Here is a 14,752-nt window from a genome sequence, read left to right as displayed (position 1 = left end):
GTGCCATACCTTACAGCCTTGGAATTAAAGAAACTGGAGATGAGTTTGGTTCAGCAATAATTCACGATTTCTTCTTCACCGGCGAGATGGAGGACAACGTGTTTATCGTCGTCGAAATGAGCGTTTTCCCCACATTGTGTACGTGATTTCGACAATATCGGTAGCGGTAGCGTCATGGTGTTGGGTGGCTTATCCTACACCACGAGATCTGACTTGGTTGTGGTTCAGGGTAATTTGACAGCAAATCGCTACATGAATCAAATTCTTCAACCTCACCTTCTTCCAATCATTGACCACCAGAGTTAGCTGTTTCAATAGGACAACGCTCCACCGCACACAGCTCGTATCACGGTAGACTCCCTTCATAATGCCAACATCAACGATTTACCCAGGCCGTCGAGATCTCCAGATCTCAACCCAATCGAACACCTCTGGGATGAACGCGATCGACGTGTACGTCAGCGTCAGAACAGTCCCTCAACTGGCCAACGCTTTACAAGCAGAAAGCCGCAGAATTCCGCAGGACAGAATTCGTTCACTAATCCAGTCAATGCCGAGGAGATGCAGAGCCGTGATTGCTGCCCGGGGCGGTCACACGAGGTACTGAGTTCAGCCATAACTTGTGGCCTTATGTGACATGACAATGAACAGTTTTCAATGCCTTTTTACAACGACAACATGTGACTAACGAGCGCCAAAATTTCATATTTGTATCTAAAATATTAAATCAAATGTATCAACTTTATTAGGTTCAATAAATTAACTAAAAATCTACCAGTGCGTTTCTTTTTTGGAGAGTGAATTTGTGGCTTTAACTTTATTGCGACTCGTCACGATATGGCTGAAATATTGCCGATGTGACGCAAAACTTTAACCCACACACTCATTATTGCGAGCGTTCAGCTCGGAACTCCAGATTATTTTAAGTCTTCATTTGTACTCTGCCTGAAGTTTTTCCTTGATATGGGCATTCTAGAATTTGTCCCTAATCTGCATCCCTAAGTACGTGTAGGCCTGACCTCCCATCAGATGGTCACCTTCCTCCCTCAACTGATCCTCCCTCTTCTACCTTGCCACTTTTCATATGAAGAATGTTGCGTTTGTCGAGTCCGAAGGACATGCCTATATCATTAGAAAAGGACTCGACAAGGAAAATCTGTTGTTTGAGTGTGGATCCTCCATTGGCAATTAGTTCAGGGTCATCCATGTAAAGGAGATGAGTAAGGGTTGTTTGGGATCTGTGCTGAGGAAGCTCAGGATGATAACCTTCCTCTTTGCTATGCAAAAAGCTTAAAGGATTTCGTGACCAACAGAAAAGCAAAGGGCTAAAAGAATCGCCTTGAAATATTTCTCTTCTAATAGAAATGGGTTCCGAAGTCACCACCTACCAGTGCGAATACGTCTCAAGTTGAGTTGACCAGCAATTCATTAAAGACTTGGGTAAAAGAAGTAGTCGCTCGGGGAGGTCAATACATTCCAGTGACATTCCATTCGTGAGGTACAGAATCATACACGTTTCTGTAGTCTATCCAATACGGTGGTAAGTTTTAGCCTCTTCAAGGATCATTTTCTGAACTAGCAGTTGATCCTTGCAACCCCAACATCCCTTCTGGCTCCATGAAAATAGTGTCATTGGAAGCGCAGTATGAAGAATACCCTGATACCCTGTTGATATTTCGTACTGTGTATTCAGACAAGTGAAGTTTTTAGGGTCAGGTAAATCACCATTCTTCGGAAGACGTTTTTTTGGATTTTACACAACCAAGGCGGAACATCCCCTGCATCCTCAAGAGAATTTAAAAAGTGAAGTAATGGTGTTTGGACACATGGAAACAGTTTCCAAAGCCTGTTTCGAATACCATCAGGCCCTGGCGTCGTATTAGATTTGGAGTTTTTAATTACCCTTTTTTAGGCAATCGGGTGTAATGAAACACAATGGTGACTTTATTTTGTCATATACATTACTATTGTAACCCCATACCCCTGGTTCCTCGAGGTTGCAGATGCCGGAAGAAGACCACAACTGTTTCCAAAAATTTTCACTGGAATCCATGGTGAGTGAGTATGGTTTTACGCCGCTTTTCACAATATTCCAGCAATATCACGGCGGAGGACACCAGGAATGGGCTTCACACATTGTACCCATGTCGGGAATCAAACCCGGGTCTTCGGCGTGGTTTCTTCTTCCAAGTTGGAGTATTGAGGTTGAACGCGGACTGAAAAAACACCGACACGATAATTGTTTTATGGCATGCGTGAAAGGTAATATCACATGCCGAGTATCCCGGAATGGGTGTAAACAAAGTTCGGGTCTGCTCTGAATATAAAGTTGTGTCAAAGCAGCGCGAACAACCTCAGCTGCTCTACTTTAGGTCAGTGGACATTTGAAGGTCGTGCTACCTGTTCTCTGTACTTTAATTAAACAGATACACAATCATTATATACGCCTGTTGAGATAGCATAATAACCAGGGCTGTCAGAATGTGGGGGCCCTATAGCGTGCATTCATAGCTCAGGCGCAACCTTTAATTTAACTGTACGTTTATTTTGGCAACGTCACTTGTTCGTTATGGGTCACTGCGCATCAGGCAAAACAGATTTGATTGCCTCTGCTCCAATTTTATGAGTGCGTGTGTATAGTTTTACGCCGCTTTTAGAAATATTCCATCAATATCACGGCGGGGGACACAATAAATGGGCTTCACACATTGTACCCATGTTGGGAATCGAACCCAGGGTTTCGGTAAGCCTAACTTTCGTAAGTAATGCTAATTTTTAATGAAAGATATCTCGGTGTCAAGTCCACCAACTTTGCTTATGAATATAACATTGTAAAACATGTGATTCCGTCAAACAATGTAATTCTTGTGGCAGACACGGTCTCTTTTCCAACAGTCTGAATTAAAGCATAATTACTCTTTCCAAAACAATTCTTGGACAAAAACAAATTCAGACAAAGCCCCACTACTGCCTACATTTGTCCAGCCGCGGGTGTCGTGTACAGTGTGTCCCATTTCGTATTCAAGTCATGCAAGGGATTCTGAGGTCATGCTACAACAACGAATGTACTGCATTGCGATGATTAAACCATGACGCCACGCTATTGTTGTTGCAGATGATTGTGAGATTGAAATCCACCGGTCTTTCTGAACGTGCGTGTACAAAAACCAAAGCTAATGCAACTGTAGGTCATTATGTAAAACATTATCGATTCAACGAGCCCCGATACCCGGGGGTGGGGCGGACATTCAGAAATGTTAGGTGATGACATGGGATCACATGTGACGTTAGATGATATTTGATCACATGTGATCTTAGCAGATGATGTGTGACCTTGGGAGATATGTAACTACATGTTATATTAGATGAGGCGATTATATGTGACCTTTGGGGATTGCATGTGATCATACCTGATCTTACGTGATGACATGTGATCAGAAGTGATCCTACGTGATGACATGCGATCAGAAGTGATCCTATGTGATCAGAAGTGAGCCTATGTGGTAACGTGATCAGAAGTGATCCTATGTGATGGCATGTGATCAGAAGTGATCCAATGTGATGATATGTGATCAGAAGTGATCCAATGTGATGATATGTGATCAGAAGTGATCCTAGCTACGTGATGACATGTGATCAGAAGTGATCCTATGTGATCAGAAGTGAGCCTATGTGGTAACGTGATCAGAAGTGATCCTATGTGATGGCATGTGATCAGAAGTGATCCAATGTGATGATATGTGATCAGAAGTGATCCAATGTGATGATATGTGATCAGAAGTGATCCTAGCTACGTGATGACATGTGATCAGAAGTGATCCTATATGATGGCATGTGATCAGAAGTGATCCTATGTGATGGCATGAGATCAGAAGTGATCCTACGTGATGGCATGCGATCAGAACAAGTTAAGTGAAAAAATGATTCCGACTTTGTTGCGAATATCAATTTTCCAAGACACATTTAGTAAATTTTCGAGAAAGAGAGAGAGAGAGAAAAAAACAAGTCATAACATTGTATAAAAAGAATTTGAATATCCAAGTAAAAGTGCTGAAATCCCACGCTCCGTCATTGTCTTCCAAAACAAAACAAATTATAGGCGTGGCCTATAGCTACCACCGCAGCCGTGACAACTTACTTACTTAGTTTGGGTTTTCACGTGCGCTGTCCAACACGTGCTTAAACAACTGTTTTTATTGGCTGATATGTTTGCCACGTTTATCTATGGAAGATTTTTATGGCTGAAGCTTGAATCTAAATCTTCGTCTTGTGTGTTCTGTGTCTGTGTGTGTTACATACCCCCTTCCGAATCAACACGGCCATATGACGCGGAAAAGTTCATGCTTGGGCTCTACAGTCAAATCTGTGCCTACCAGAATCTCGGCCGTACTTACCTGAATGGGGATTTTAATGCTCGGACTTTATTTCGGATGTTGACCACGTCACTCCACGTGACGTCATTGATGAAGTGGAGAACGGACATGGTGATGTCCTGATTGACTTTCTAACTACAGCGAACATGTGCTTATTAAATGGAAGAATTCGAACACAATATTATACACACGTCTCTTATCGCGGGAAGTCTGTTGTGGACTATGTAATTATTCCCATGAGCAGCTGATGTTCTGCTCTGACTTTAAAGTCCATCTCTATCTCCTCTCCTCTTTAGTAAGTGAGTTCAATATCCAAGCCAGTAGTAAAATGCCAGATCACAGTGTGCTTGAGTGGTCTATTAAGATTGAAGCAGAAGTTGATGCAGTTGAGATCCATAACGACGTAACCAGAGACTCGACATGATACCAGATCCATACCAGGCGACTTCTTCAATGATGCCAGTACCTTCAATAAAGTCTCCAACGCAATTGACATGATGGAACATTCCCTCCACAACGATGATGTTGATTCTGCATATACGGCGTGTACAGAGCTCCTGGTGGCGGAAATGGGTGAACAACTTCCAAGTAGGGTTGTGTACCCAGGTCCATATGGTCGGAAAGCAAGGCGATGCAAGGCAAAGTCATTCTGGAATGAATCCCTGCAGGTATTGTTGGATTCAGTTAGCTGTAAGGAAAGAGCTTGGTTAAAGTTTAAAGGACCTACTTCTGTTAAGTCAACCTTCGACAGAAGCCTGAGAAGAGCTAAACGCCGATATCAGCAAGAAATAAAAGACAGAATGACCGAGCTGCTTGAAGAGAGCGGGAAAAATTTCTGGAAAGAAATTGGTGAAGTGGGAACGGGTAACAATAGGAAGACATTTATTCCGACGGAAACTGTGCTTGAAGACGGGTCAGTCAGTAGGGAACGGGACGATGTTCTTAAAAGGTTGCAGAATGGCTACACACACCTGTACAGTAACTCTGATTCTGCAGGAGACTTTAATGATGCCTTTCTGGATGGTATACGGAGTCAACTTAACTCGGGCCCTGAGAACAACTTATCTGAACTACATCCCATCTTGAACAGCCATATCAACAGAGATGAGGTCAGACGATCTATTGAGAGAGCTAAGATAGGGAAGGTAAGCGGCTGTGACAACATCCCGAGTTCTGTGCTGAAGAACGACGTATGTGTGGAGTTGTACCGTCTTATCTCTCACAGCTTTCAGACCGGACACGTCCCGGTGCAATCAAATCCCCTGAACTATCGTCCGATCACGATTTTATCCATACCATCGAAGATCTACGCAGATGTACTTAATCAACGATTAGTACGATATCTAGAGATGAAGCATACCCTCGTGGATCAGCAGAATTGATTCAGGAAGGACCGATCCTGCCTTGAACATGTTTCTACACTTTACAGTTTGGTCAATAACCGGAAAAATGATAAAAAGTCAACGTACAGTTGTTTTATAGACTTTAAAAAGGCCTTCGATTGTATCAAAAGGGACCTTTTCTGGTACAAATTGATGGATAACGGCATAACAGGGAACATACTCCAGGCAATCCAGTCACTTTACGACGATGTCAGGTTCTCTGCTAAAATCAACGAATTTAAAACGGACATGTTCCATGTCAGATCAGGGGTCAAACAAGGATGCGTACTCTCTCCGAAACTGTTTGCCTTATATGTCAACGATGTAGCGATAGAACTTAAAACTAGCAACTGTTGCCTTGAAATAGACATCATCATAGCGGTACTCTTATATGCTGATGATATCATTCTGCTGGCGCCGGACGCCAATAGACTACAACAACTGATTGATGTCCTGCACAGCTGGGCCCGGAGATGGAGACTTAGCGTCAACTTAGATAAAACCAATGTGTTCCACTTTAGACCAAAATCAACAAGACGTCATACGTCTGACTTCTACTAACGCTTAGAATGTTTTGTTTTACTAGTTACTGTTTTATGCCAGAAATTTATCATTCTTTTGTAGACTTTAATACGAAAAGGCATTCTACCACACTCACCGTAAACCATGAAATTAGGAGTGGAATGACTAAATCCATTTGCTAACTTTAACAACCTAAGATGTAGTTTTTCAATTATTTCGGAATTTTCGTATGCCCATATTTCAGACCCATTTAATGTATTGGTGTGACAATCAGCAACATTGAAGGCAGAAACAGACAGTCAAAGGGAACATACTGCTTGGGGTATAAACCACCAGTTACCCTCGGCCCTTTTCCACACAATAAATGCCTGTCTGGGATTAATCCCCTGACTAAACAACTGATAGCATCTTCAGTGTTGTTACTAAGGTGACATAAGTTGTCAAAAAATGGATGAACAGACAGAAAAAATGTAATGTATCAGGAAATCCCAGGCAGAAGCAAACAGACTGGGCGTTGTCGGCAGCGCGACAAAGACCGGGAACCCGTTTTAACCCCACAAAGGGGAATCCCCTCAGTGGTCGAAGTTTTCATTTGGGTCAGGATTTCGCCTGTCGTTTTTTATCGTCTGTTTCACGTTATTTCCGTTTATGAAATTTCAAGCATTTGTGATAAAGAATGGCCAAAAGTAAAATCGGCAAAGTTGTTATGTGGACTTTACTTGCCCTTTACTATTTATTTCCCATTGGTGATTGTCATTATCACTATATTACTGATAAAAAGGCTGATTTGTTTCCAAAATACTTCATAATCCATGCATAACCAAATCCTTATGTGAAAAGAATCTCTTTGACGTTTGTAATCCATGACGTACGATTTGCACTGTCAAGTCCATGTAGCATTAAATAGTTTTTTTGGGAAGCCTATTGTCGATTTAGAGACGTTTAGTGCAGTAAGTTATACATTTAACAAAATGAGTAACAAAAACAGAATGCCTCCCACAGCCCCCTAGAACAGCAACATTACATGCAGATTTTTGTAGATACATGATTTTCTTAAAATATTTTGTGTGGACTCTTTCAACTTGGTTTTGAAATCATCAAATATCGGCTCCGTATATCAATATAGCTGTCAAATAGAGTTGCTGCAACGTTAATTGGTAACCCACCACATATATGATGAAGTCTGTAGATCGTAAGATAAACATTTATGTCTGTTGTGCTAATGCTGTAGTTGCGCGAGTCCATACGGATTTTGGTGTGAACACTAGTCCTAAATATTTGTAATAAGACACTACTTTAATCTGTGGTCCTTTGAAATGCAAGTTTTCATAATTACGTAAATATCCTCCTTTCCGTAAAACGACAATCTGAGATTTATGGATGTTGAGAGAAAGTCCCCATTTATCACATGAAGCATCCTCCCGAGGCAAGGGAGATAACTGACTGTAAAAGTCCAGTTTCTACCCTTGCCGAACTAGGCTGCAATTATTGAGTTACGTTTTCACTGGACTAACGAGTCTATGCATAGTCCAATCAAAATCGCGAACGAACTAGACATCCGGTTCATAAACAACATGCATTTCAACGTGCAGATTTCGGTCGGCTGCAGGATTTGCAAAACATCGGGAAGGTGCACATGAAGTAACAAGAAGTAACATGAAGTTACTGAGGCAATCAATCTGTTGTTGGAGTCTCCCTGCTTTGTCCGTTGAAACTGATATATCATCTGCATGTAAACGAGAACACATCTTTGAAGCGTCTTCAGATATAGATATTGCCATTTCAGTTACCAGCTCGGAGATAAATAATGAGAAGAGTAGAGGACTAAGCATACACCCCTGTCTGGTACTTGTTAACTCTTGTAATTTATAACTCGATACCATAAAAGTGAATGATTTACACAGTCAAAAGCTCCGGAGAAATTAATGTAAAAACAATAAAATTGTCCACCCAAGTTATACAAATACTTCCTGATCATTCCATTCAAAGTAAGCATGTTGTCTACAGTTGCATGTCCCTTTCTAAATCCTGCTTGATTTTCAAATATATTAGTATTGTCATTTGACTACTGTTGTAACTTTTCTTTTTAACATTTAGAGTGAGAAACTTAATATTGCACCATTGGACACTTATTATATGTCAATAACTACAGAGGAATATCACTCCGGTAATAGAAAAGCTTTCGCCATAATATTAAAAGACAAAGGCAATGGTTATAGATTTCCGACAAAAAGAAGACCGAAATTCTGACTGTTGTTATTGATAACGAAATAATGATTTGGCTGAACACTATAAGTATCTTGACAGCACCATTATTGATTCGAAACTCACTTGGAATGCCAACACGTACGATATTTAAGAAAAGGGCCAAAAGTGTTTGTATTTCTTTCGGCGTCTTAGGTATTTTATACTTGGTATTACAACACACTCTCTGTTTTATAAAAGATTTATTCAAATCATTTTAGTTTTTAATGTTAACTGCTGGTATGGGAGCCTGACTGTTCAAAATAAAAGCTAAAATACATAAACTTTTAAATACAGCAAACAAAATCTCAGGTACCCAATTTCAACACGTCGGCTGAATTTATGAGCAGCAAACTGTTAAAAAGGCGAGTAAGATACTAAATGACAGCAGACATATACTTCATTCCGAATATCAGCCGCCGACTATGTATGCCAATGCTGAAAACAAACAGGGCCCGGAAATCATTCATACCAGCAAGTATTAGTCTTCTAAATGATTATCTGTTTGATAGTTCTTAACAGTTCACTGAACACAAATCTTATCCAGTCAATATCCCTTTTATTAAAGTGTACTATTGCTGCGATATTTGTGTAAAAATATAAATATAAATACCATTCCTTTTCGTTATAGTGTTCAGTTCTGTATATGTTTTTACCCGACTTTGTATTAGCAAGTGTGATATTTAATTATCATATAGTTTCTTTTTTTCTCATATTTTAGTGCTAATCAACTGTGAAATATGAATTTCCCTTGGGATAATCTTATCGTAGCTTATCTTAGCTTAGCTTATCTTAGCCTAGCTTAACAAGCGGGCATATAAATTACTTCTCAGGGTAATTTCCAGAGTCAAAGAATTGATTGAAAAGTCGTAAAAGGACCAGAGCACTACCACCAACAGAATGATAAAGTATTTTTGCTGTGATGCCACCAAAGACTAGTGGTTTCTTCTGTTGTTCAAAACTTTAATTGACTTAGTTACCTCTTGTAATGTAATAGGGGCATTAAGATAATATGGTTTTCTTTCTGTATAGCTTACACTCTGATTGTCAAGAAGAAATAGAATTCTTTCACTGTGTCATCCATTATGGTATCATTCTGTCCAAGCTGTTCAACAAGTTTCCAAAAGGAACTCAAGCCAATCCTTTGCTGATGAGTGGTATGTAGTTTTAGACTTCCTCAAATTCTTCAGTATCTTCCGAGGGTCTTCATTTATCTTTTATACTATTTTCATAATCTTTCTTCTTGGTCCAAAGATCTTTAAAATATGATTTCAACCTTTGATATTCATGAACAATGGACATCAAAATGAGAATTTGTCACACGGAACATACAAAGAACATGATATTTGTCTTGCTTGGCTTTGTCACCATGGCGGTCGTGTGGGTCACGTGATCGGTATGGTTTGCTCCTGCAGTCGGCGCGACTGTGAAACTCATTGACGTGTTTCACTGCCATATGAACATCATTTTAATGTCTCGGGCCAAACGTTTCTCTTGTAGTTGACTCAGCATAGATAAATGCTGCTGTGATTAAACGCGAGGATCGCCAGCAGAAACGCATTAAAGCAGCATGGCGCGGTTAAGTAGTACCCGTATATTCTCAGACCGAGCAGCTTTAATGAACCGGTGCATGATATGTGTAAAGGATTATCGTACCAAATGAATTATTTAGTGAGAAGAAGGGGTGAGGAGAAACAATAGCCAAGATTACCATGAAATAATGAGCTTTTTTATGTGTATAATTGAAGATGAATACCATTTCCTTTTAGTGTATTTTATATGGAAAACAGAAAGCTTTACATCCCAAGCTACCGCCGTCATATGGTTGGAATATTGCTGAGTGCGGCGTTAAACAACAAACAAAGAAACATCCCAAGCTATTATTACATGTATCTATCACGAGCAAAATTCAATCAACTATCCTAACAGGCAAAAGAAACGCCACCAAACATTTTTCTGGTCTAAAACAAAACAGACGCTAAATTGAGGAAAAGATTATTATAAAGAAAAAACAATTATTAAAAAAACGGTATTTGAAAATGACCAGATAAAAAATCATGTACTTAAAGTTCTGCAGACACGTTTTTCATGCTGGGTGCACTGTCCAGTATTTGATCACACCCGCAGAATCGACGTCGATCTATTTTAATGTCCCTTGCTACACACATGGCTCAGTATCGAATGTGCCCACCTCAAGCAACGATGCAGGCCTAAATACGACGTCGAACTGAGTACACGAGTCTCCTGACATCCTGATAAGGGATCCTACGCCACTCTTCCTGTAGGGCAATTGCCAAGGCATCCCTCGTCAATGGCGCCTCGTGACTTTTCCGAATCCTGCGTCCAAGTTGGTCCCAGAGGTGCTCTGTGGGCGATAGGTCCGGTGATCTGGCCGGCTACTGTAATACGTTGACGTTGTTGGCGTTCAGAAAGTCGCTAGTGAAGCGAGCTGTGTCAGGGATGGCGTTGTCCTGCTGAACAGCGTCCGTGGGTGTCGTTGCAGGAAAGGCAGTCACACAGACCTCAAAACCTCATCAATGTAACGACGTGCAGTGAGATTTCCGTCGATGATGACCAGATCTGTCTTCTGGTCCCCACAGATTCCACCCGGACCATGACACTACTACCCCCATGAGGCTCCACTTCTTGGACGTAACAACGTGCCGTCCGTTCTCCACGTAGTCGGTAGATTCGAACCTGCCCATCAGATTTGAAGAGCTGGCAGCTACTCTCGTCGTTGAAGAGCGCTCTTCGCCAATTTCTCTGCTGCCACTGTGGTACAGTCCTGGCCCATCCCATTCTGTGACGTCGGTGTAGAAACGTTAACGTCATGCCCTTGAAAGGTCGATAGGCACGAAGACCATACAGGCGGAGTCGTCTTGCAACGGTCCTTCTGCTGACTGGATGTCCAAGGCTGTTTACGGATAATGACGTCACAGTTAGGAATCTGGACCTTAGGTGAAGCACCCGTAAATACCGGTCTTCCTGTGGGGTCGTCACCTTGGGTCTTCCACTCCTCGGCCTGTCTGCAGTACTGCCAGTTTGCCTGTGACGTGTGACAAGTCTGGCGATGGTGCACTTGAAGCAGCTCGTGATCCTGGCAACGTGCTCCTGCGTCGCTCCTATTTGCAACACACCGATGGCTCTCTCCTTCTCGCGGTTAGATGAGGCACGTTCGTTGTTTTAGACGGTTTCATGTGATGAGAAAGTACAATCCTGCTAATGTTTTACACCAAAATTTCAAACGGGTGACTTGTGCACATTTTGCAATGTTTAGTGATTAAATTCACTTTTCACGCAAATCACATGAAGCACGTGTACATGTTCACGGGGAATAGGAAAGTTGCATTCCAGCTATGTGTTACCAACTGTTTTCGTGCTGTTTGGCAAATTTGTTAAAAAACTGACGTCCATAATTTATTTGGTTGCGTTTCTTTTGCCCCTCAGTTTATCAGCAACATGCTATATACTTCAAAAGAAATCTTAAAATATTTAAAATATTGTATTGAGATAGCATAACATTTGTCCCACCTGTTCATGTGCAAAGGTTTCATCTTATGTGTAGGGAATTGGATACCGAATAAACCTATTCTTATACCGTTGTCAGGCTAGAGTGAAGTAAAGGCCCTGTCACACTACAACGTTTCAGAGTAGCGTGCACCTACCGTGCAAAAACAGTTAGTATGCTGTCATACGTCGAGATTTCATCGAAAAACCATGATTTTGGCGTATCCATAGCGTATACATGACGAGTTCACCATATATGTAACGCATGTCTAACGTATTAGCTGCGTACTGACTTATACATAAATTATGATAAGCGTATAAAAGCGTATTGCCAGCGTGTGTCTGGCGTGTTCAACGTATGGCCAGCGTATGCCCAGCTTATGAGTAACGGATGACTAGCGCTCAGTGTAGGGGAAAGGTGCCTGAAACGGGCCGTATGGGTAACGTATATCTGGCGTATGTAAACTTATGTAGAGCGTGCCAAACGTATAATTCATACCTCTATTCGTTTCCATACGCCGAAAATTTTGTGCATGCACAAAGATGTTTTAAGCCTCGGCGTACTACAACGTATACCAGTGTGCTTCTAACGTATACAACTTACGCCTAACTTATCCATAGCGTGTTTCAGCGTTGCCGGCGTTTTGTCAAAACTATTCATACGTCGCCATACGTTACTGCTTTACGTTGTAGTGTGACAGGGTCATAAGCGAGAGAGAGTTGTTGATGTTTTACGAGCGCTTCAGACAACGTCTATTTGGCAAGCGGGGTGTAGTGTGGGTGAGGTGAAAAGGGGTTTAACGTCGCGTCCAAGATTATTGCACTTATATATCGACGTGCATGCAAGTATGTGTGTGTATGGCTGCTTGTACTTGTCCGGAATGATGTCGATGTGCTAGCACACTGAGATACCATGCCGCAGTTTGACATAAATACCCTACTCATACACAGTATACTGACTCCGATACAACCAGTACTTTTTTAGCCCCTTAATGCCGAGCGCAAGACAGGGTAACAACAAGTATCATCTTTTTACGTCTTTTGGTATGACGCAGCCCGGGATCGAACCCCGGACGCCGGACCGCTCTCCGGGCGGACGCTCTACCACTAGACCACGTAGGCGGACCACAGTATAGACTTATATACATCTAATAAGGATGAACAAAAACAACATAAGGGTATGCAGGAAAGGGATTAACAACGACAAAGGATATTGTTGATTTATATGGTGACAACAGAAAGCAGCCATCTGTACATCTGTACGAATATAGTGTTGATAGGATTAATTAGAGATGATTATAGCTGCAATGTTCTATTATTTTATGTTTCATTGTAGGCAGATGGGACGATGAATCTTTGATCTCTGTTGATTGAGGGCTTGTGCCGGTGGAATTTAACTGCTTCTGCTAGTTATCTTAACTGTTACTTACCAACTTTAAAAAAATACAATCAAACAGTCGTTTACACAAATCACCTCTCTCATGCACATATTGAAATTGTCAAACTCGTTTGAAAAAACTGATCAGAGATCATTCTCATCACATGTTGCACGTATCCCCTAAAACTAGTTATAGGATAGGTTTATGGAGCTCAAATCTCACTCTAGATTCGGTAAAGAACACAGCGCCTCTTGTTTAATAGTTAACTCCCCATTATGTCGAACAATATTCTTGCAGTTCCAGCACTTGGTGTCTACATTTCACAACTTTTCAAGTAAAATCGAGCATACTCTTTCAACCAAGATTTCAAGGAACGTCATACGACTCTTGTCCAGAAGTTGTTTGATAAAGGTCACAACATCCAAGGCCTCAGTAAAGTTTAAAAACGTTTTATGGTAGACATGTGGAGAACCTTCCAAATTTGACATCAGTGACAAGAATGATGTCCGATGCAATTCCCTAATTTGACTTGTACCAAATGTACCCGTGGTTTTTCAGGTGAACAATTGACTTGCCGTTGTATGTGTTTGTGACGGGTGCCGGATACGCTCACCTTCTCGCCAGCACCTGGTATCATCACTGTTTGATAGTGATTCATAAACACATACTTATGATATAGTCGGAATCGTACAGTCGGCTCTGCTTTTGGCAGAGATTTCTTATGAATATGGGAAAGGTCACTTTTGTTTTATTGTCTAACGCCGCACTCGGCAACATTCCAGATATATGACGAGTATATATAGTCTGTTAATAATCCAGTGATTGATGTTGTGAGGAACGATCCACGCCGTCCTGGGGACCAAGACTTACCTGGAATCATCACGCGGAAAAATACTTTCAGGCCAAACATTGTCACGTAGAACCCAATCCAGTGACTGTTATCTTGAGCATCGATCCACGCATTGGGATACGATGACATGCATCAACGAAGTCAGCGAGCAAGACCCCCCTTAGTCGCCTCTTACGACAAGCATAGTCGCTTTTAACGGCAAGCATGGTTTGCTGAAGGCCTATTCTAACCCGGATCTTTACGGGTCCCAATGTTAAGTGATCCTTCAAGCTAAGGGGCGCAACTATTCGCATTCAAGGGACACAACTCTGCCATCCGTTCCCTAGATACAAACAAGTTACAGTGGAGCATCGGGCTAACCACTGAAGCACATAGTCGAGATAAGGGCGTTGCCATAACAACAGTTAATGTCTTCTTTGGGTAAATCACAAACAGGAATCATGTGTACTGTAAAATGGTTTTATAAAAAAATAAGTGATTTTTATACAGGTAAAT

This window comes from Haliotis rufescens, unplaced genomic scaffold (assembly GCF_023055435.1).
Source record: "Haliotis rufescens isolate VD_foot unplaced genomic scaffold, xgHalRufe1.0.p SCAF_16, whole genome shotgun sequence".
Lineage (NCBI taxonomy): Eukaryota > Metazoa > Mollusca > Gastropoda > Lepetellida > Haliotidae > Haliotis > Haliotis rufescens.
The sequence above is the reverse complement of the archived record's forward strand: the minus strand, read 5'-3'. Positions refer to the sequence as shown.